We start from the raw sequence: 20,466 nt of genomic DNA, 5'->3' as shown, positions 1-20,466 counted from the left end.
CAACAACAACGTTAATAATGATTGGAAAGTCTCACTTTGCTGTTAATGATTAGGAAGCATCCACCTGCTTGGCTCTGCCTCGTAGCTGTTTAAGTCTCTGGTTCTGCTTGCAAAAGTCTAGTTCTAGATGGCAGATGGACTGCAACACACCAGTCAGAAATCCTGGCTGCTGCCCCTTACAAAGAAGGAGGCCTCAGGGCATTACCTTATCATGCAGGGAGGGCTGAGCCCGAGACCCAGGCAGGGAGATCTCCGTTGTTTTGACTATCCAGCAATCCTTTCTCTTTTTTTTGTAATATCCCGTTGTCTTAGGCCAAGTTCCCCCAAAAACAGACCCCAAGAATGATTTATGTGCACAAGATTTATTAAGAAATTGTTCCCAGTAGAAACCAGTAAGGAAATGGGAAACCAGTACTAGGAAGGGGGGAGATGCTAAGCAAGAGTGCAACTTAAGATGAAGTCCCAGCCTCAGCCTAGGCCCATGGGGAGCTCTGGCGTGTAATGTGGAAAAACCAGTTGGTCGAGTCAGCTCCAACGGGTGGCAATCCCATGTGTGTCAGAGTAGAACTGTGCTTCACAGGGTTTTCAATGGCTGGTTTTTCAGAAGTAGATTACCAGGTCCTTCTTCTGAGGCACTTCTGGGTGGACCCGAACCTCCAACCTTTCTGTTAACACCTGAGCTCATTAACCGTTTGCACCACTCAGGGACTCTCTGCTCAAGTTAACCTGACTTTGTTTTCGATGCTTCTGACAAAACAATCTTAATGGGCACAATTATTAATCTTGATAATTCTAATCCAAGAACTAAAAGGTATCTGTGGACACAGAATGGAATGTAGAACTCTGACCATGATCACTTCTTGTTTCCAGACCTTCGTTTTCTCCCTGCTTCCCACCTTCACATACATTAGTTTGGCATTTTTCCTCTCACTCTAAGATTAGTGAAAGAGTCAGCAATCTCCTTTCAAAGAAAGCTCCTTTCCAAGTGTCAGCTACAGAACAATCTATTGCTTCAGGAGACGTCATCTTACCAGGAGACATACATCTGGATTTTTTCCCCCAGGGATTTATCTTTTCCTTGTCCCAGGTACAGTTGTTTTCTCCAAAAAAGGAGTTGATCATCTTTTTTGGACTTGGAGAGTATCCATTCTGTTTTCTTGGAAAGCTACCTAACACTCTGGAATTGTTTCATTCTCAGGGACGTGTAGCTTGGACACTTGATGTGTGAGGATGGCTCTACTAGGGGTGAGTTTTTGCATTAAGCATATAAGACCTCCAGGTTCTTCTCACCAGACTCAAATATGCCATCTTTTCTTCACTTTAGCATGTAGCTTTCTGAGGTTGCACGGGGCTACTCTACTGCAGAATCTTAGGGGAAACACTAATGATAGATTGGCAGTTTTTATATGAACGTATCAAATCCCCATCTAGTACTTATTTAGATCATTTGGAGGCATTTTAGCCATTTGAAAAAGTTCTTTGGGAAATTGCCATTAAGAAAAAAAAAAAATTCTTTCTTAAGGATTTGTTAAGAATCACTATCCTTGATACTAAGATTGTGTAGTATATCCTTTTTTCCCTCTGGCTGCCAGGAAGCTCAGAGCCAAATTTGATGCCACTCAGATTCTATGTCCAAAATATGTGAGACATAGTCTCGCCATCCCTGCTTTTAAGGAGCGTTCTAGTTGTACCTCTTCCAAGACAGATTTGTTCATTCTTTTGGCAGGCCATAGTAAATTCAGTGTTCTTCTCCAACAGCACAGTTCAAAAGCATAAATCTTCTTCTGTCTTCTTTATTCATTGTCCAGCTTTCACATGCATATGAGGCGATTGAAAACACCATGGCTTGGGTCATGCGCACTTTAGTCTTCAAGGTGACATCTTTGCTTTTCAACACTTTAAAGAGGTCATTTGCAGCGGATTTGCCTAGTGCAGTGTGTCTTTTAATTTCTTAGCTGCTGCTTCCAAGGGTGTTGATTGTAGATCCAAGTAAAATGAAATCCTTAACAACTTCAATCTTTTCCCCATTTATCATGATGTTGCTTATTGGTCCAGTTGTGAGGATTTTTGTTTTTTTTTTATCTTGAGGTGTAATCCATACTGAAGGCTGTGGTCTTTGATCTTCATCAGTCAGTGCTTCAAGTCCTCTTCACTTTCAGCAAGCCAGGTTGTGTAATCTGCATAATGCAGGTTGTTAATGAGTCTTCCTTCAATCCTGATGCCCCATTCTTTTTCATATAGTCCAGCTTCTCAGATTATTTGCTTAGTATACAGATTTAATAGGTATGGTGAAAGGATACAACCCTGACACACACCTTTCCTGACTTTAAACCACTCAGTATCACCTTGTTCTGTTTGAACAACTGCCTCTTGATCTATGTACAGGTTCCTCATGAGCACGATTAAGTGTTCTGGAATTCCCATTCTTTGCAACGTGATCCATAATTGGTTATGATCCACACAGTCGAATGTCTTTGCATAGTCAATAAAACACAGGTAAACATCTTTGCTGTATTCTCTGCTTTCAGCCAGGATCCATCTGAATCAGCAGTGATATCCCTGGTTCTGTGTCCTCTTCTGAATCCAGCTTCAATTTCTGGCAGTTACCTGTCAATATAGTGCTGCAGCCACTTTTGAGTGATCTTCAGCAGAATTTTACTTGTGTGTGATATTAATGATATTGTTCAATAATTTCCGCATTAGGTGGGATCACCTTTCTTGGAAATAGGCATAAATATAGATCTCTTCCAGTCGGTTGGCCAGGTAGCTGTCTTTCAAATTTCTTGGCATAGTCAAGTGAGTACTTCCAGCGCTGCATCCGTTTGTTGAAACATCTCAGTTTGTATTCTGTCAATTCCTGGAGCCTTGTTTTTTGCCGATACCTGCACTGCAGCCTTCAGTGCACTGATGGGGCCTAGGAACCTGCAGTTTTAAATAATCATCTCAGTTAATTCTGATTCAGGGTGTCAGGAGACCACATTTTGAAAATCATTGCTCCAGAGAGCAAACTCTCTGAGGACAGAGGCTAGCTTTCAAATAATCTTGCTAGGCTAGAGCTATGGCCTAAATCTAATAAAGTGGGATTACCTAGGATGGTTGTCACATCCAGGACTTGGACACAGGTACTCATCAATTACATCGGTAAAAAATGCAGGAGGTGTGGCTTAGCAGCAGTCCATGTAAAAAATAGAAGGGAAAATGATTCTGTGGTTTTATTCAGTGGTATGTGCTGGGAAGCTAATGTAACCTTAGGCTTACTTGGTAGAAATATTGTGTTTAAAATGAGTTGGGGGGGATAGTCCACTTTTATATGTGATGTGCAGACCACACCTTGAATGATATCTTTAGTTCTAGAAGCCACACATTAGATGGATAAACTGGAGTGGGAAGTGAAACTAACCTTATGGAGTACCTCAGTTGGTAACCAAAAGTGTGGAGGTTCGAGTCCACTCAGAGGTGTCTTGGAAGAAAGCCCTGGCGATCTACTTCCAAAATCAGCCATTGAAAACCCTATGGAGCACAGTTCTACTCTGACACACATGGGTTCACCATGAGTCAGCATCAACTTGATAAAAACTGGTACTATATGCCAACCACACATTTATCTCATTTAATAGCCTTATTTTATCCCATTGAATGCTCACAATGACCCTGTGACATATTGTAAACCAGTTGCCATGGAGTCCATTACAACTCATGGAGAACCATGTGTGTCAGGATAGAACTGGGCTCCATAGGGTTTTCAATGGCTGATCTTTTTGGAAGTAGATTGCCAGGCATTTCTTCTGAGGTGTCTCTGGGTGGACTCAAACCTCCAACCTTTTGGTTAGCAACCAGCTGCATTAACTGTTTGCACCACCTAGGGCCTCCGACATATAGATTACACCCTAACTTTTAAAGGTAAGGAAAACTGAGGCTGCCGGAAAGGAGAATTAACTTGCCCACTTATTTTCTACTTCTCTCCAGAGGAACTTGATATCTGTCCTGCCACCAGCACCTATAGTCTGGGAAGGTGATGTGCTACAAGCTGTTCATTATAACAAAATTCCCCTACGGCAAAAAGTCGAGATGCCCCACTGTACGCCCTGTCGTGTTGTGAGACAGTCCTTTGTAACATGGGAACCAAGACACGCAGTTCCCCAGCTCCCCATTTCCTCATGGACCGATTCCAGCACAGCGCTGGATGACATACTGTTTGCTTTGTGTCTCTGGTATGTGCCTGGTGTAATATTTACCAACTAGTCTGCTCTGTGGCCAGAGTGGCGGGCTGTGAGACCGGCTGTGTTTGCCCTGTTCTGCCTCCCGGCTGGGCCTGCTTCCATGGAAACGGCCTTTCCTGTCAGCAGCCTTGAAGGAAGGCATAAAAGCGTACACTGTTGGGTATTGCTGTCTGGGGCCTAGTGGGGTTGGATTTTTCTTGGATCCTTAACAAGGAAAGGAGTCAGTCATTCTCTTAAGCATTCCCAGTTTATTTTCCCATGTCCTGACAATGATCTTTTCAGCTTTGCATTTTACGCCAGACAGTGATTGTATCATTGAGTGGGGATGGATGAGGTGGTGGTGGTGAGGGGGTGGTGGTGGTGGTGAAGGAGTACAGCCTTCCCTCCAAAAGACTAAAGAGAGCCTCTGTCTTCTTGCCACGTAACAATCAGATTCAGCCTGTGCAGTGTGTTCTCTTCTCCTAACTAGTTCTTCCACGTTTCCCTTCTCTGCTTGGTTCAGAGTCTGAATGACCTGAACATTTCTGCGTTAGGATGTAACAGCCCCAGAGTTCCCTCCCAGACCACAGCTTTACCCTCCAGTTTCTGCAACACGAGAAAGAGGTCTTTCTGAACTGCCACCCAGAACATTCCCAAACCTGCAGTAGATTGAATTGCCCCTACGCTGGAAAACTGCTGGTGATTCCCTATCACTGGAAGATGACCCCCAGACTCCTTAGCATGACATTCAGTGTCCTCATGTTTGAATGAGCCCAGTGCCGTTCAGTAGAACTATAATTCAAGTCACATAGGCAACCTTAGATTTTCTAGTAGCCACATTAAAATTGTAAAAACACACAAGTGAAATGAATTTTAATAATATATTTTATTCAGCCCAGTATGTCCCAAATATTATCTATTTAACAGGTAATCAACATAAAAATATTAATGAGAGATACTTTACATTCATTTTCTCATACTAAGTCTTCACCATTTGGTATGTATTTCACACTTACAGAGCATCTCAATTTGGACAGCCACATTGTAAGTGGTCAGCGGCTAGTGGCCCTGGATCTAGCCCCTTCCTACCTCTCCTATCTCCTCCTCTTCAACCTTCTCAATTTCCTTAAATGTTCCAGTCCACCAGTCACACTGAAACTTTTGCCATTCTGTGAACTTTTCATGTCTGCTTGCCTCTGTGCCTTTGCACCTGCTGTTCCCTCTGCCTGGCATTCCCTTCTGCTCCTGAAGAACTTTTCTTTTTTTGACTTTTTAAAAAATAATGTAATTTTGTTGTTGTTGTTGAAAATATACACACCAAAACATACACTAATTCAACAACTTCTACCTGTACAATTCAGTGACATTGATTTCATGCTTCAAGTTGTGCTACCATTCTCACCCCCCTTTTCTGAGTTGTTTCTCCCCCTTAACGTAAACTCACTGCTCCCGGCAGCTTCTTATCTAACCTTTTGAGTTACTGTTGTCATTTGGTCCCTTGTAGATAGTTCTTTAAAAGAGCACAATGCTCAAGGCAGACATCCTTTTTTTTTTTTTAATTGTTTAGTATATTTTGATTTCTTTTTTTAGGAAATGGCTTTTTTAAATTGTATTTTAGATGAAGGTTTACAGAGTAAATTAGTTTCTCATTAAACAATTAATACACATATTGTTCTGTGACATTGGTTGCCACCCCCAAGACATGTCAACACTCTCCCCTTCTCTATCTTGGGTTCCCTGTTACCAGCTTTCCTGTCCCCTCCTGCCTTCTAGTCCTTGCCCCTGGGCTAGTTTGCCCGTTTAGTCTTGTTTTGTTTCATGGGCCTGTCTAATCTTTGGCTGAAGGCTGAACCTCAGGAGTGACTTCACTACTGAGCTATAAGGTGTCTGGAAGCCATACTCTTGGGGTGTCTCCAGTCTCTGTCAGACTAGTAATTCTGGTCTTTTTGTGTGTGTTTGAGTTAGAATTTTGTTCTACATTTTCTCCAGCTCTGTCCAGGACCCTCTATTGTGATCCCGGTCAGAGCAGCTGGTGGTGGTAGCCAGGCACCATCTAGCTGTGCTGGACTCAGTCTGGTGGAGGATGTGGTGGTTGTGTTCCATTAGTCCTTTGGACTAATCTTTCCCTTGTGTTTTTGGTTTTCTTCATTCTCCCTTGCTCCAGATAGAGTGAGACCAGTGGAGTATCTTAGATGGCCACTAACAAACTTTTAAGACCCCAGTGCTACTCACCAAAGTAGGATGTAGAACATTTTCTTTACAAACTATGTTATGCCAACTGAGCTAGATGTCCCCTGAGACCATGGTCCCCAGTCAAGGCAGATATTCTTTACTGATTAAGCTAAACTAATGTTTGGTTTAAAGAAGACTTCAGGGGATACTTTTTTTTTTTTTGGCTGTATCTTTTTTTTTACTTTTTATTGTGGTTTAGATGAAAGTTTACAGAGCAGATCAGTTTCTAATTAAACAATACACATAATTGTTTTGTGTTAGGGGATACTTTTGGTTTAAGGTTTAAAGATTATCTCAGGGCAATAGTTTCAGGGGTTCATCCAGTTTGAACAACTCTGGAAAGTCTGGATCCCATGAGAATTTGAGATTCTGTTTCACCTTTTGCCCCTTTTGATCAGGGTTATGCTATAGAATCTTTGACCAAAACACTCAGTAATGGTAGCCAGGCACCATCCAGTTCACTCCTTAAGAGCTTTTATTCATCGTTTAATTCCAGATTAAACTGTGTCTGGGCTCGAACGTCTTTTCCCCCCATGTCTCTTCTCTCCTCCTTGTTTTCTTTTTCCCTCTATCAGCGCTGTGTATGTATCTCAAATATAGTCCCAGTGTGTTCTATTGTAATGATTCACTTATGGATCTTCTCCACCATGGGGTCCCTGTTATAAAGGCAGGGGCATGCCTAGCTCACGTCTGCGCCTCCCAGTGAATGTTAGAATGAATGAATGAGGGAATGAGTACACTGAAAGCTGCTTTTATGTTCGGATTTTCCAGTTTCTCTTCGGGTATATTCAGGATCATGCCTCATTCCAAACTACTGTTCTGCCTTAATTTATGAGGTTTGAGTGGCTTTCTAGTTCTCTTAATGTGCTATTTTTCTCTCTCTACTTCCTCAACCACTGCCTATATCAGACAGCATATACATTTATGTTAATGATATCCAGCACCAACAACATTGAGAAACTGAATAGGTCGATTAAACACCCCCCCCCCCGAAATAAAGTGCAACATATACTACAGATGCCAAAAGTTAAAAAAAAAAAAAAAGTTCTGCTGTATTGAGTAATCCAGGCTACCATTCCCCTCTTCTAGCTGTTATACTCATGACTGTAAAATAAAGGAGAGGTAATTATATTAGAATAATGGAGTTTAATGAATTAAAGAGTTGCTCTGGCAACAATAATATTAACAAACACTAATTTATGAATGGATACATAGATATGCCAAGAGATGTGAGAGGGTGTAAAGGAACACACCCACCTGCAGATAGAGCTTTGGTGGTAGATATTTCTACCTACATAACTGTAGGTGATGCTTATATATCAATATAGACAATAGAGCACACAAGGACCACAGTCAGGGCAACTTCTTAGACATAGTCAAACACCTCACAGGACAAAGTTCCTAGGCTCCAAGGTGAAGGACCATAGACGCGGAGACAGCTATGTAAAAAAAAAAAAAAAAAAGTTGCTCTGACCCACCTCTTGAGCCTCCTCTTGTGGGAGTCACTGTTACTGGTGGCAGCAGGTCATGTCCCTAGGATGTATGGTGTGGAAATGTGAAAGAGCTCAGATGCAAAGTTGGAAAGAAGAGACCTGAATTCAATCCTAATTCAGCTGTTTCCCGGCCGTGTGAACTTGTGTAGGCAACAATCAGTATTCTCACCTGTAAAATGGGTACAATTGCAGTATTGCCCCTCAGGGATTTTCTGAGGATTAACTGAGATGTTGTTATTAGGTTCTGTTGAGTCTATTTCGACTTATAGTGACTGCACGTGACATAGTAGAACTGCTCTATATAGAGTTTTCTAGCCTGTAATCTTTATGAGAGCAGATTACTAGGTCTTTCTCCTGTGGAGCCACTGGGTGGATTTGAGCCACTGACCTTTTGGTTAGCAGCCAACTACTTAACCGTTGCGCCATCAGGGTTCCTTTTGACTGAGATACTGTGTCAACTGGCACATAGGCACTGGAACACTGGAGTTGTGGTATTTCCTTTGGTGACAGCTATAAATGTCATTCCTCTTTTACTTAGAACGATCTGGGTGTAGTATTCCTTAGCTTTACGACATTTCCAGAGCTGAGTCCAAGATTTCTTTAGGATGAAGATTTCCTGCACCTCATGTCTAAGAGCTGGCTTGTGTTTGGTGACATCTAGTGGTTTCATTAGGTAGTTGTCAAAGCTGAAGGCAAAGCTTCAGATTGGTTCTTCCCCATCCCTCTACCTTTCCCAACCCCTATGCTCCATTCCTGAAGAGCTGCCCCTCTTTCTGTCCTCCTTTCTTTGCCCCCTTTGTGTCCTTGTTGCTCCATCTCCAGCATTTCTCTCCAGTCAAACCTAACTGGCTCCATGTCCCATTCTCTCTCCTTCAGAAGGGTACCACTATGATAACTATAATTAAGGTATTGATACCTCCTTGACTTGCTGAGTGTATTTCCTTTGTCTCAGATCCCCATTATCCTTTTCTCTGCCTAGTAAACATATTCTTCATATATCATAACCCACAAGCATGTGGGAAGGACATGAATTTTGGGGGTCAGGAGGCAAACCATTACGAATTGTATTGTGCCCCCTAAAAAAGATATGTTGAAGCCCTAACCCCCAGTACCTGTGAATATGACCTTGTTTGGAAATAGGGTCTTTGAAGATGCTATCAGTTAACATGAAGTCATACCAGAGGAGGGTGGATTCTAATCTAATATCAGTGGTGTCCTTATAAAAGAGAAGAGGCACAGAGAGACACAGCACAGAGGGAAGACGGCCATGTGAAGGTGGAGGCAGAGACTGGAGTTAAGCTGCAGCTGCAAGCCCGGGAACACCTGGGGCTCCCAGAAGCTGGGCGGGACAAGAAAGGCTCTTCCCCTAGAGACTTGGGAGATAGCATGGCTGTGCAGATACCTTGCATTTGGATTTCAGGCCTCCAGAACTGTGAGACAATAAATTGCTGTCATTTGAAGCCACCCACTTTGTGGTACTTTGTTACTGCAGCCATGAGACACTCATACTTTCTCCATGAAGTTTACCTGCTCTGCACAGGTTGAGTCAGGCATTCGCTCTTCTGGGGCTTCAAGGCACTTCTTATCTCCCTTTATTTTAACTCTTTTTTTGTCCCCTGATTTAGTCAACAATATTTACTAAAAACCCACGACACACCGGGCATTGATTACACTGAATTTTATTAATATATTTTCATGCCTGTGTTCCCCATTAAGCAGTGAAATACCCCCTACCACCTTCCTCCCCTGTCTTTCTCTCTTCCTTTCTTTCTTCTCCCATGCCACCACTGTCTCTTATTTATAGCCCAGGTGCCAACACATAACTGGCACACAACAAGTTCTAAATAACAAGTTATTTTTTTAATACCTACTTTCGGTATCAAACACAAAAGAGTCATAAGTGCAGGAAAGGTCAGCCCTTTTGACAATTGACATGGGTAATATTTTAGGCCAGGAGGAACTGGTCTAGTATCCCTCCAATAATATCCCAGGTGACCACCTACTTGGCCAATAACCTGAATGGACACCAATTTAGGGCAAGGTCAAATTAAAATAATATAGCAAAATAAGTAACCAGATAATTGGAGGAAAAAATACAATGGATTTTTTTTGAGTGTGTGAAGCTCAGGAGAACAAAATTATAGTATGGACTTTGGCCATTTCATCTGTCTGAATTTAAAAAAAAAAACAAAAAACCCTTTGCTAGATGTAGTGATTTCCAGTTTTTTGGTTATACATCTCAGCTGTAAAAAACATCAAGAACCCCAATCTATGTATGTTGTTGTTGTCATGTGCTGTCGAGTTGGTTCCAACTTACGGTGACCCTATAGGATAGAGTAGAACTGCCCCATAGGATTTCCAGGGAGTGGCTAGTGGATTCGAACTATCCGCCTTTTGGTCGGCAGACAAGCTCTTTACCACTGTGCCACCAGGGTTCCTAATATATGTATATTACTTACAAATCATATGTGTGTTCTATATCAGTAATATATTATTTTCATTGTAAAGCATACAAAAGTAGAAATTTAAAAGTAAACATAAGTAGGAGTCTAATGGTTTCTTTCTACTCCCTGGGGCATCCCGGGGATCATCTTGGTCCTCCGAGGCTGTGTCATCTCACTGTAAAGGGCATTGACAAGTCCTGGCACCCAGAGCGTTCTGCAATCTGGCCCCATCGCTCTGACACAGACTTCTTCTCTAGTCAGTTTGGCTTTCTCACATCTCCTCTCTCCCTTTCCCTCTGCTCCATTCTGGAAAGTCTGACCCCCTTCTGTCTGCCCCCTGGGTTCATGTCCTTCTACCCTCCTGCAACACCTTTCCCCTCTCCTCCTGGCCTAATCAAAGTCTACCACCTTTGAAGATCCTACTCCAGACTCTTCCACTTCAGAAAACCTTGGAGGAAATTAAGTCCCCAAAGAGTAGGTTACTGTGCAGGTTACAGTGCTAGGAGGAAGGAGGAGGACCCAGCTTTTCTGAATGATTGTTAATTCATTCAACAAATAGTTATCAAAAACTTGCAATGTGCCAGGCACCAAACCTGGCTCTATTCTATTCTAGCAAGTTCTCAAAGGTTGGCAAGCTCGGGTTTATAGCCCTCAATGTTTAGGGGCTGGAATGATGTTTGAATAAACAATGAAGTCAATTAGATTTCATGTCATGATCCGTTTGGATAAGCTTGAACTTTGAAATCAAACATGTCTTGATTTAAATTTTGCCAGAACAGCCAGCTTCCTATGTGACTTTAGGCAAGACTTCACCTCTCTGAGCCTCAGTTTCTTCACCTGTAAATTGGGGCTCCTAAGATCTACTGCGGAAACCCTGCTGTGTAGTGGTTAAGAGCTATGGCTGCTAATCAAAAGGTCAGCAGTATGAATCCACCAGGCCCTCCATGGAAACTCTATGGGGCAGTTCTACTCTGTCCTGTAGGGTCGCCGTGAGTCGGAATTGACGGCAGCAGGTTTTTGGTTTTAGTGTCTACTGCATAAGACTGCAGTGAGGGTTAAATGAGATAATATTAAGTAGCATGACCAACTTGTCCTGGTTTGCCCAGGACTTTCCCTAATTTAGCACTGAAAGTCCTACATCCTAGAAACCCAGTTAGTCCCGGGCAGACTGGGACAGTGGGACATTTGGACACCCTAAATGTAGGGAAAATGGCTGGGGAGTTCCTATCACATAGTAGATGTCTCATAAACACTTCTGTCTCTCATTTCCCTTTTCAGACATTCTGTTTTCTTACGCCCTTGATTCTTCTTTCACCCCCTAAGCTTGTTCTTTGATCCAGGCTGAGAGGACAATTCCTCAGGGCTGAAGGTTTGTCTTTTCCTAGGAATGTGTGCATTTTTTAATAGGCGACTTTTAATTTAAGTCCAAAGAAATGAATTTATCAGGGTAAAATTTCAGACACAACAATGGGGCTATGGATAACATTTGAGAGAGTAGGAATTCCTCTTTCATGAATTCTGTGAGGTTTACTGAGTGCTTGTTATGCGCTGAGCACTGGGTCAGGCACCAAGGAGACAACAGCAGTGAACAAATAGAGCCAACCCCCTTCCTGGTCCTGGCACCACCCGTTTCTGACCACTTTTGACGGTGTGGAGGCACTGCACTGTACCAAAACCCAGACATCATCTATCCTTGCATTCTTTCCACTCCTCACAAAATGGAATGTCTCTGAGGGGTGTTGCAAATGCCCTTTTCATAAGATACTTTTCAGAACTGAAAGAACATTCGAACTGTGATGGTGGGGTGGAAAGTCACATCTAGAATTCAGCAGGGCTGCCAGACCATGACAAAAATGTCCTCCAAGCAGTCTGGGAGACTTCAAAAACATTCCAAGTCCGTCTTTTGAGGACTTTGTGTCCCATTCATTGTGTGAAGGGAATAAGCTGTGACCTCTGTCCGTGTTTCTGCAGGTCCCTAGAGGACCCTTCGTTCCCATCTGACACATATGGTTACTATTGCACCAAGGGCAGCTTGGAAGATCTTCATGACTTCATGCAGAGCTTAAGCAAGTATCTGGACAAAAATCTGGCTAGAGCAAAGTGCCACAGTTTGGAGATATTTTGGCCTCAGGGGCTAGAATAGACAATGAAGTGTCCCCTTGGGCAGATGTTCATTTTAGGGATGGAACTTTGTCAGTAGTTCTAAATGGACCAAAAGTTGGGGAGCTGAGTATAGACAGAGCAGTGTATGTGTGTGTATATGTATATATGGATGTGTGTATGTGTGTATATGGGTATGAGTATGTTTGTGAGTGTATAAATGTGTGTGTTTGTGTATATATGTGTGTGCAAGTGTGTATGATGTATGGTGTGTATATGTATGTGTGTACGTGTGTGTGGTGGTATGTGTATGTTTGTGTGTGTGTGTGTGTGTGTGTGTGTGTGTGATGTTACAGGGCATCTGGGAGGCAGTGTGGGGCACTGATTAAGAACTCAGACTTGTTTCCGTGTGAATGCCTTTATACTCAATGCCGTGATTTCTCCATCTACAAAATGGGGGCAGCTTATAGGTTTGTTGTGAAACCAAGCTACTTTATTTTATGATTGTACAGCTGATATTTTTCTCTCTTTCTTTTTTTTTTTTAAATTGAACTTTAGATGAAAGTTCACAGAACGAACTAGCTTCTCATTAAACAGTTAGTACATGTATTGTTTTATGGCATTGGTTAACAACCTCATGACATGTCAGTACTCTCCCTTCTTGACTTTGGGTTCCCTATTACCAGCTTTCCTGTCCCCTCCTGCCTTCTAGTCCTTGCCCCTGGGCTGGGGTACCCCTTTAGTCTCATTTTGTCCTATGGGTCTGTCTAATCTTTGGCTAAAAGGTGAACCTCTGGAGTGACTTCATTACTGGGCTAAAAGGGTGTCTGGGGGCCATACTCTCAGGGTTTCTCCAGTCTCTGTGAGGCCAGTAAGTCTGGTTTTTTTTTTTGGGGGGGGGAGGGTTAGAATTTTGTTCTACATTATTCTCCTGCTCTGTCCAGGACCCTCTATTGTGATCCCTGTCAGAGCAGTCAGTGGTGGTAGCCGTGTACCATCTAGTTGCGCTGGATTCAGTCTGGTGGATGCCATAGTAATTGTGGTCTATTACTCCTTTGGACTAATCTTTCCCTTGTATCTTTAGTTTTCTTCATTTTCCCTTGCTCCTGAAGGGTTGAGACCAGTGGAGTATCTTAGATGGCCACTCACAGGCTTTTAAGACACCAGACGCTACTCACCAAAGTAGAATGTAGATTTTCTTAATAAACTATACAACTGACATTTTAATATCTCAGAATTCAAGTGCATCTTCCAAGCAGCAGTATCTTGTTATTATCATTGGTAACACCTTTCTTCTTTTAAAAGAATGGTGCATCTCATAAGTGCTAGCACCCTAAGGTGCTAAAATTCAATTATCAGTGAAATGAAGTAGATTGATGCATTGGAAGCACTTAATGCAGTGCCTGCCATATGGTAAGCCCTTGATCCATGGTAGCGATTGTTGTTGTTATCATGACAGTGAGCGTGTTCTCTGGGCTTCAGTTTTGTTGTCTGAAAACTTGGGACATACATACTTGGCAGAATTATTGTTCTGCTTATGTGAAGCATTCCATAGGCATGTGCCTAGCACTCATTCTTGTATTCAGCAGGCACTCAGCCCATGCTCCCAGAACCAACTCAAGTGCATAGTGCTTGGCACATTTCTAGCATTCAATAAGTATCTGTTGGTTGAATGAATAACTGAATGAGTGGTGACCTAGGTGATTGCATTAGTTGAGTTTCTTTTGTTTGAAAATAACAGGAACAGAGTTTAAACTAGCTTAGTTAAAGATGGAACTGTGTTGGCTGATGTAACCAAACTACAGCAAGAGTGGAACAGGGCTGGCTTCAGGGACACTGGGGATGAGGTGCTGGTGGGCTTGCAGGGCTCCCCTGGTTCTTCTCTCTGCCCTTCTCTGCGTGATGGCTTCATTTTCCAAATGCAGGCTCTGTCCACGTGGTATGGACATAGCTGCCAGCAGACCCAGTGCTCAACCTGAGAATTTCCCAGTTAGAGAGTGGAGGCCTGGCCTCTCTAGATTCTGCTAGAAAAATCCTTAGGACTAGATGGAAGCCCCACATCACCACCACTCCAAACCACGTGGATTGAGAGGCCAAAAAGCAATTCCCCAAAGACACAACACTGTGATGGCCTCTGGGGAAATGTGGCCTGGGCAGCCACCCCACACTGTATCACCCACAACAATGAGGACTGGAAAAACTAAACATGGAAGAGAAGAGTTGAGGCAATGTCTTGAGGCCGTACTGGTAGTACTGCTATCCATTAAATGCTTATTCACTTATTCAACAAGTATTTATTAAGTACCTAGCCCATCCAGGCTGCCAACCAGGCCCCTTATGCACATTATTTCGGTCAATCCTTACACTCCTGTTGGGTGGGCAGAGTGATCCCCATCTGACCAGTGAGGAAACTCAAGTGTAGAGTTGAAGTAACTTGTCCCAGGTGACCCAGCTAGCAAGTGACAAAGCTAGAATCTGATCCAGCTAAGTCTTTGGAGGGTTTGAATCATGGCTTCACTACCTATTAGCTCTGTGATTGTGGGAAAGATACTTGACATCTCTGTGCCTCAGTTTCCTTATTTTCCACATCAGTAAAATGGGAATAATCATAGTACCTATACCATAGGTTGTAAAAATTGAACAACAACAAAATTGAATGTGTACAGGGTTTATCACAAACTGTGATGCAGAGTAAAAGCTTAGTATGTATCAGATCACCATTATTAATGTTGTTGTTACTAAAAGGGCTGCTAACTGAAAGGTTGGAGGTTCAAGTCCACCCAGAGGAACCTTGGAAGAAAGGCCTAGCAATCTACTTCCAAAAAATCAGCCATTCTAAACCCTGTGGAGCATAGTTCTACTCTGATACACATGGGGTCACCATGAGTCAAAATTACTCAACAGCAGCTGAAACAATGCAGCAGAGAAAGCAAATGGTGTGAGATCCAAGGAGGAAACTATTATTCAGGAAGGGGTGGTCAGGGAAGGCTTCCTGGGGGAGGGGAGAATCAAGCTGTTAGGTTCTGAAAAACTAGAAGGAGGTGGCTAGTCTCCTCTCAGTTGTTAGGAATCCTGGAGCCCGGTTGCCTGGGAGGAAGGGGCTGTGGTTAATCTAACACTTCCTTTATTCTGCTCCAAGGAGACTGGGTTGTGGTTTCTGTGGTTGGTTAATACCCAGGCCCTAGGATTAGGAACACCCCTGTGCTGTTGCTGGGGGCTCCATTCCGCTCCCTACTCTGGGTGTTGGTAGGGCAGCAGTCTGCTATTCTGCACCATTAGCTACCCTCTGTTCATCTTAGCACCCTTGTCTATGTTTACTTACTATCGTCCTGGACTTTTCTTCCTGCAGACAGCACTGTCTGGGAAGCAGACAGTTGGTGACCACAGCAATGACCGCAGGTGCCGCAAAGGCTGCTCAGTAAACGTGATGCATTCTCACTTGCTGGCCAAGAATTCAGGTCACCCCACAGCAACATGAGCTCTAAGCCGCCTGCGATCCCAGTGTCTGCAGCATCAGCTCCTTCTCCAGACCTGCTTCTTCCCCTAGTCCCCTTTCTTTCCAAGGCCAGACTCAGCCACTGCTTCCCCCTCCCTCCCTTCCTCTCCCTGCCTCTCTCCTTCTCCTCTTCTCTGCCTCTCCTTCTTCTCCATCCCCGTCCTATTCCTGTTCTCTTCTCTCTTCCCCTCCCCCTTCCCTCCCTCTCATTTCTACTGAGGCAAACAGCTGATTTTTCCTTTCAGTTGTCAGGTCCCAATGTCAGGTGCATCCAAGAGTTAGAGGCAAGTGAAGACTATAGGCCTCCTCCTCATGGCCTTGGTAACCAGTTGCTGCTGAGTTGACACCAACTCATGGTGGCCCCATGTGTGTCAGAGTAGACCAGTGCTCTATAGGGTTTTCAGTGGGTACTTTTTTGGAAGTAGGTCACTAGGCCTTTCATCTGAAGTGCCTGTGGGTGGATTTGAACCTCGAATTTTTCAGTTAGCAATGAGCACATTAGCCGTTGTATCACCGTTCCACCACTCGGGACTCCACAGCCTCGTTCCTGGGTGGTATATCACATCTTCTCCGACTGAATTCTGCCACCTGTGCCCTTGTTACTAAGCAAACAGGTGCAACAACAGCCACGCTCAGTCCTGCAAGCTCGGCAAAGGCCCAGGCACCGTGTATTTCATTGTTTCAACAAGTCCCTTGTGTGAAAGGTTCAGTGAGACAGCGGCTAACATTTCTAGTCAAACCAGGCAACAGACAAGAAAGATCAGAAGACAAAGGTGGGAGAGAGAGAACCAAATGGAATTCTAGACACAAAGTGCTGTTAGCTACTGGGCTTGCCAGATTCCTGTATTGTTTACTGAGGATGAAGGGTCTGTATCATACCACTTCTAGCCCACCACATACCCTGAACTCCACTCATTCAATCTGAAAAATTATTTCTAACATCTCTTCTGCTGATTAATGACCTTCTAGAGCAGATTTAAATAGAGATGTTTGAAATGCTTTAGGTGGCAATTTCTAGAGTTTAGATCCCTGATTAGAGTCCATCAAATGCTAACCAACCCCCTCACCCCGGGGTGTGGATTCCTGATTAGGGAATTTCAAGCGGTAATGAACCTCCACTAGGGTGTAGAATAAAGTTAACTTGCATATGTATATGTATACCTGTGTATGTATAGGTGTATCTATATCTATCTTTATGCCAGTGTTTATAAAGAGAATTTTAAAGTAAATTGTAATATCCACCTTCATCCTCATCTTGTTTATGTAATTTTGTAAAGCTTTATGACCACAAACTTATGTTTGTGAGATGGTTAATTTTATATATCATCTTGGCTAGGCTCTGGTTCTCAGTTGTTTGACCAAACACTGGTCTAAGTTGCTTTCTTGGAGTAGTTACATGTGATTAGATCAGTTGGCGTTGGATAGAGCAGATTATCTTCCATAATGTAGTGTAATGAATGCAATCACCTTCCATAATGCAATCTAATATGATGTAATGTAATTACTAGGTTAAGGTCTGGGGACTCTTCTAGTCCCTGCCAAGCTTGGGTTTGAGACTCAAGGTTGGTGTCCCACTGATGTTCTATCACTCTCTTGAGGTGCTGCTACACTTGGGAATCTCTGGGAATTTCCTTTCCATCTTTATTGATGTTCTCAAAGACAAATGCCCTCCTCTCTCTTTCCCCTTGAAACATCTAATATAATTGGAAATTTATTTAGACTCGTACAATGAGAAGATGACTTCAAGCAGGGTCTGCTTTCTTCAAAAATTTCCCAAGGCAAGGAAATACATGTAGAACATGAGGGAGCAGGGAAACATACATAAAGAAATTAACATCTCAAGTTTCTAAATCAGAGAATGTTGTTGTTAGGTACTGTTGAGTCGGTTCCAACTCATAGCAACCTTATGTACAGCCGAATGAAACAATGCCTCATCCTGCATTGTCCTCAGTCATTGATTCGGCACATTGTTGCAGCCACTATGTTAATCCACCTCATTGAAGGTCTTCCTCTTTTTCACTGACCCTCTACTTTACCAAGCATGATGTCCTTCTCAAGGGACTGGCACCTCCTGATAACATGTCCAAAGCATGTGAGATGAAGTCTTGCCATCCTCGTTTCTAAGGAGCATTCGGGCTGTACGTCTTCCAAGACAGATTTGTTCATTCTTTTGGCAGTCCATGATATATTCAATATTCTTCGCCAACACCATAATTCAAATGCATCAATTCTTCTTTGATCTTCCTTATTCATTGTTCAGCTTTCACATGTATATGAGGGAACTAAAAATACCATGGCTTGGGTCAGGCACACCTTAGTCCTCAAGGTGACATCTTTGCTTTTTAACACTTTAAAGAGGTCTTTTGCAACAGGTTTGCCCAATGCAATATGTAGTTTTATTTCTTGACTCCTGCTTCCATGGATGTTGATTGTGGCTCCAAGTAAAATGAAATCCTTGACAACTTCAATACTTTCTCCGTTTATCATGATGTTGCTTATTGGTCCAACTGTGAGGATTTTTGTTTCCTTTATGTTGAGGTGCAATCCATACTGAAGGCTGTGGTCTTTGATCTTCATCACTGAGGGCTTCAAGTCCTCTTAATTTTCAGTAAGCAAGGTTTTGTCATCTGCATGTTGCGGGTTGTTAATGAGTCTTCCACCGATCCTAATGCCATGTTCTTTGTAATATAGTTCAGCTTCTTGGATTATTTGCTCAGCATACAGATTGAATAAGTATGGTAAAAGGATCAACCCTGATGCACACCTTTCCTGATTTTAAACCAAGATGTATCCCTTTATTCTGTTTGAATGACTGCCTCTTGGTCTATGTACAGGTTCCTCACAAGCACAATTAAGTGTTCTGGAATTCCCATTCTTCACAAAATCAGAGAAAGGTTTTGGAAAATAAACTTAAAAAAAAAAAAAAAAAGTAAAAATTCACTTGGACCATGGTGGTCCTTCTAACTTGCTTTGGTAAGGTTAACTCCTCGGGATATTTTTCAATCATAATGACAGAAGGCTGCTGGGTCCACTGAATCAGGAGTCAACTGGCTGTCATAGTAATGAAAGAGGAAGAAGAATGAGTTCTTTCATAAGTGGGGTATTGGGCTTTTTCTCAGGAAGAAACTGGACTGTCATCTTGTTTGGATGTTGAGTACTTGGAAGGCATTTGTTTTCGGCAAAACCTTCTCCCAAGAGTGGGGTGTTCTCTTCTTAGTGCTAAGTCATTTTAGACATAGGAAGGTATCATGGATTGAATTTTGTCCCCTAAAAATATCTGTCGACTTGGCTAGGTCATGATTCCCAGTATTGTAATGATTGTGTACCATTTTATCATCTGATGTGATTTCCCTATGTGTTGTAAATGCTATCACTATGATGTAATAAGATGGATTAGTGGCAGTTATAGTGATGAGGTCTGAGATTAGATAGTGTCTTAAACCAATCTCTTTTGAGATATAAAAGAGAGAAGAGAGCAGAGAGACGTGGGGACCCCGTACCACCAAGCAGGCAGCACTGGGAGCAGAGCGCATCCTTTGGACCTGAGGTTCATGCGCTGAGATGCTCCCAGATCAAGGGAAGACTGATGACAAGGACCTTCCTCTGGAACTGACAGAGAGAGAAAGCCTCCTCCTGGAGCCAGTGCCCTGAATTTGGACTTGTAGCCTACTAGACTGTGAGAAAATAAATTTCTCTTTGTTAAAGTCATCCACTTGCAGTATTTCTGTTATAGCAGCACTAGGTGACTAAGACAGAAGGGGCGAGTCGACAGTTCTAAGATACCAAGCTGAAGGCACTGCCATTCTACTCCATAAGCTCCCAAACGCTCTCTGTCATACACAGGAGTGGAGAGGATAGGTGATGTGACAAGCCTCTGCAGGCAGAGCTTCAAGAAACACCTAGACCTGCCTGTGAAGAGTGGCAAAATGATGGATGAGCTGTCTTCTTTTTGTGTGTTTCCCAATTGCTTGTATTGCCTTGAGCATGAGCTAGCTGATTGTTAAAGGAGTAGGTCTTGGCTTGGGTTCTCCCAGAAGCAGATTCTGAGACAAGAATTTGAGTAAAAGTATTTACTTGGGAAATACAAGAGCGACTAGGAGGAGAGTAAGAGGTGAGGAAGGCACTATTAAAGGGGTGCACTATTAAAATCAACAACCGCAATGGGTGACTGTAGCTCAATCCTGTAGGGAAATGCTGGCAAATGGTGCCAAGCACACACCTAAGAATTTTCCCATCTGTGGGGTATAAACTGTATTAGATTCCTAGGGCTGCCATAGCAAAACATCACAAACTAGGTGGCTTAATCGAACAGAAATTTACTATTCCACAGTTCTGGATGCCAGTAGAACCAATTCAGAGTGTTGGCAGGTTCTCTCTGAAGGCTGTAAGGGAAGGGCCTTTCTTGTCCCTCTAAGCTTCTGGTAGCCCCAGGCGTTCTTTGGTTTGCAGCCGCAACATAGCTCCAATTTCTGCCTCTGTGATCACATGGCCATGTCCCCTCT

Source organism: Trichechus manatus, unplaced genomic scaffold, assembly GCF_000243295.1.
Source record: "Trichechus manatus latirostris isolate Lorelei unplaced genomic scaffold, TriManLat1.0 scaffold00001, whole genome shotgun sequence".
In the NCBI taxonomy this organism is placed as follows: Eukaryota; Metazoa; Chordata; class Mammalia; order Sirenia; family Trichechidae; genus Trichechus; species Trichechus manatus.
The sequence above is the reverse complement of the archived record's forward strand: the minus strand, read 5'-3'. Positions refer to the sequence as shown.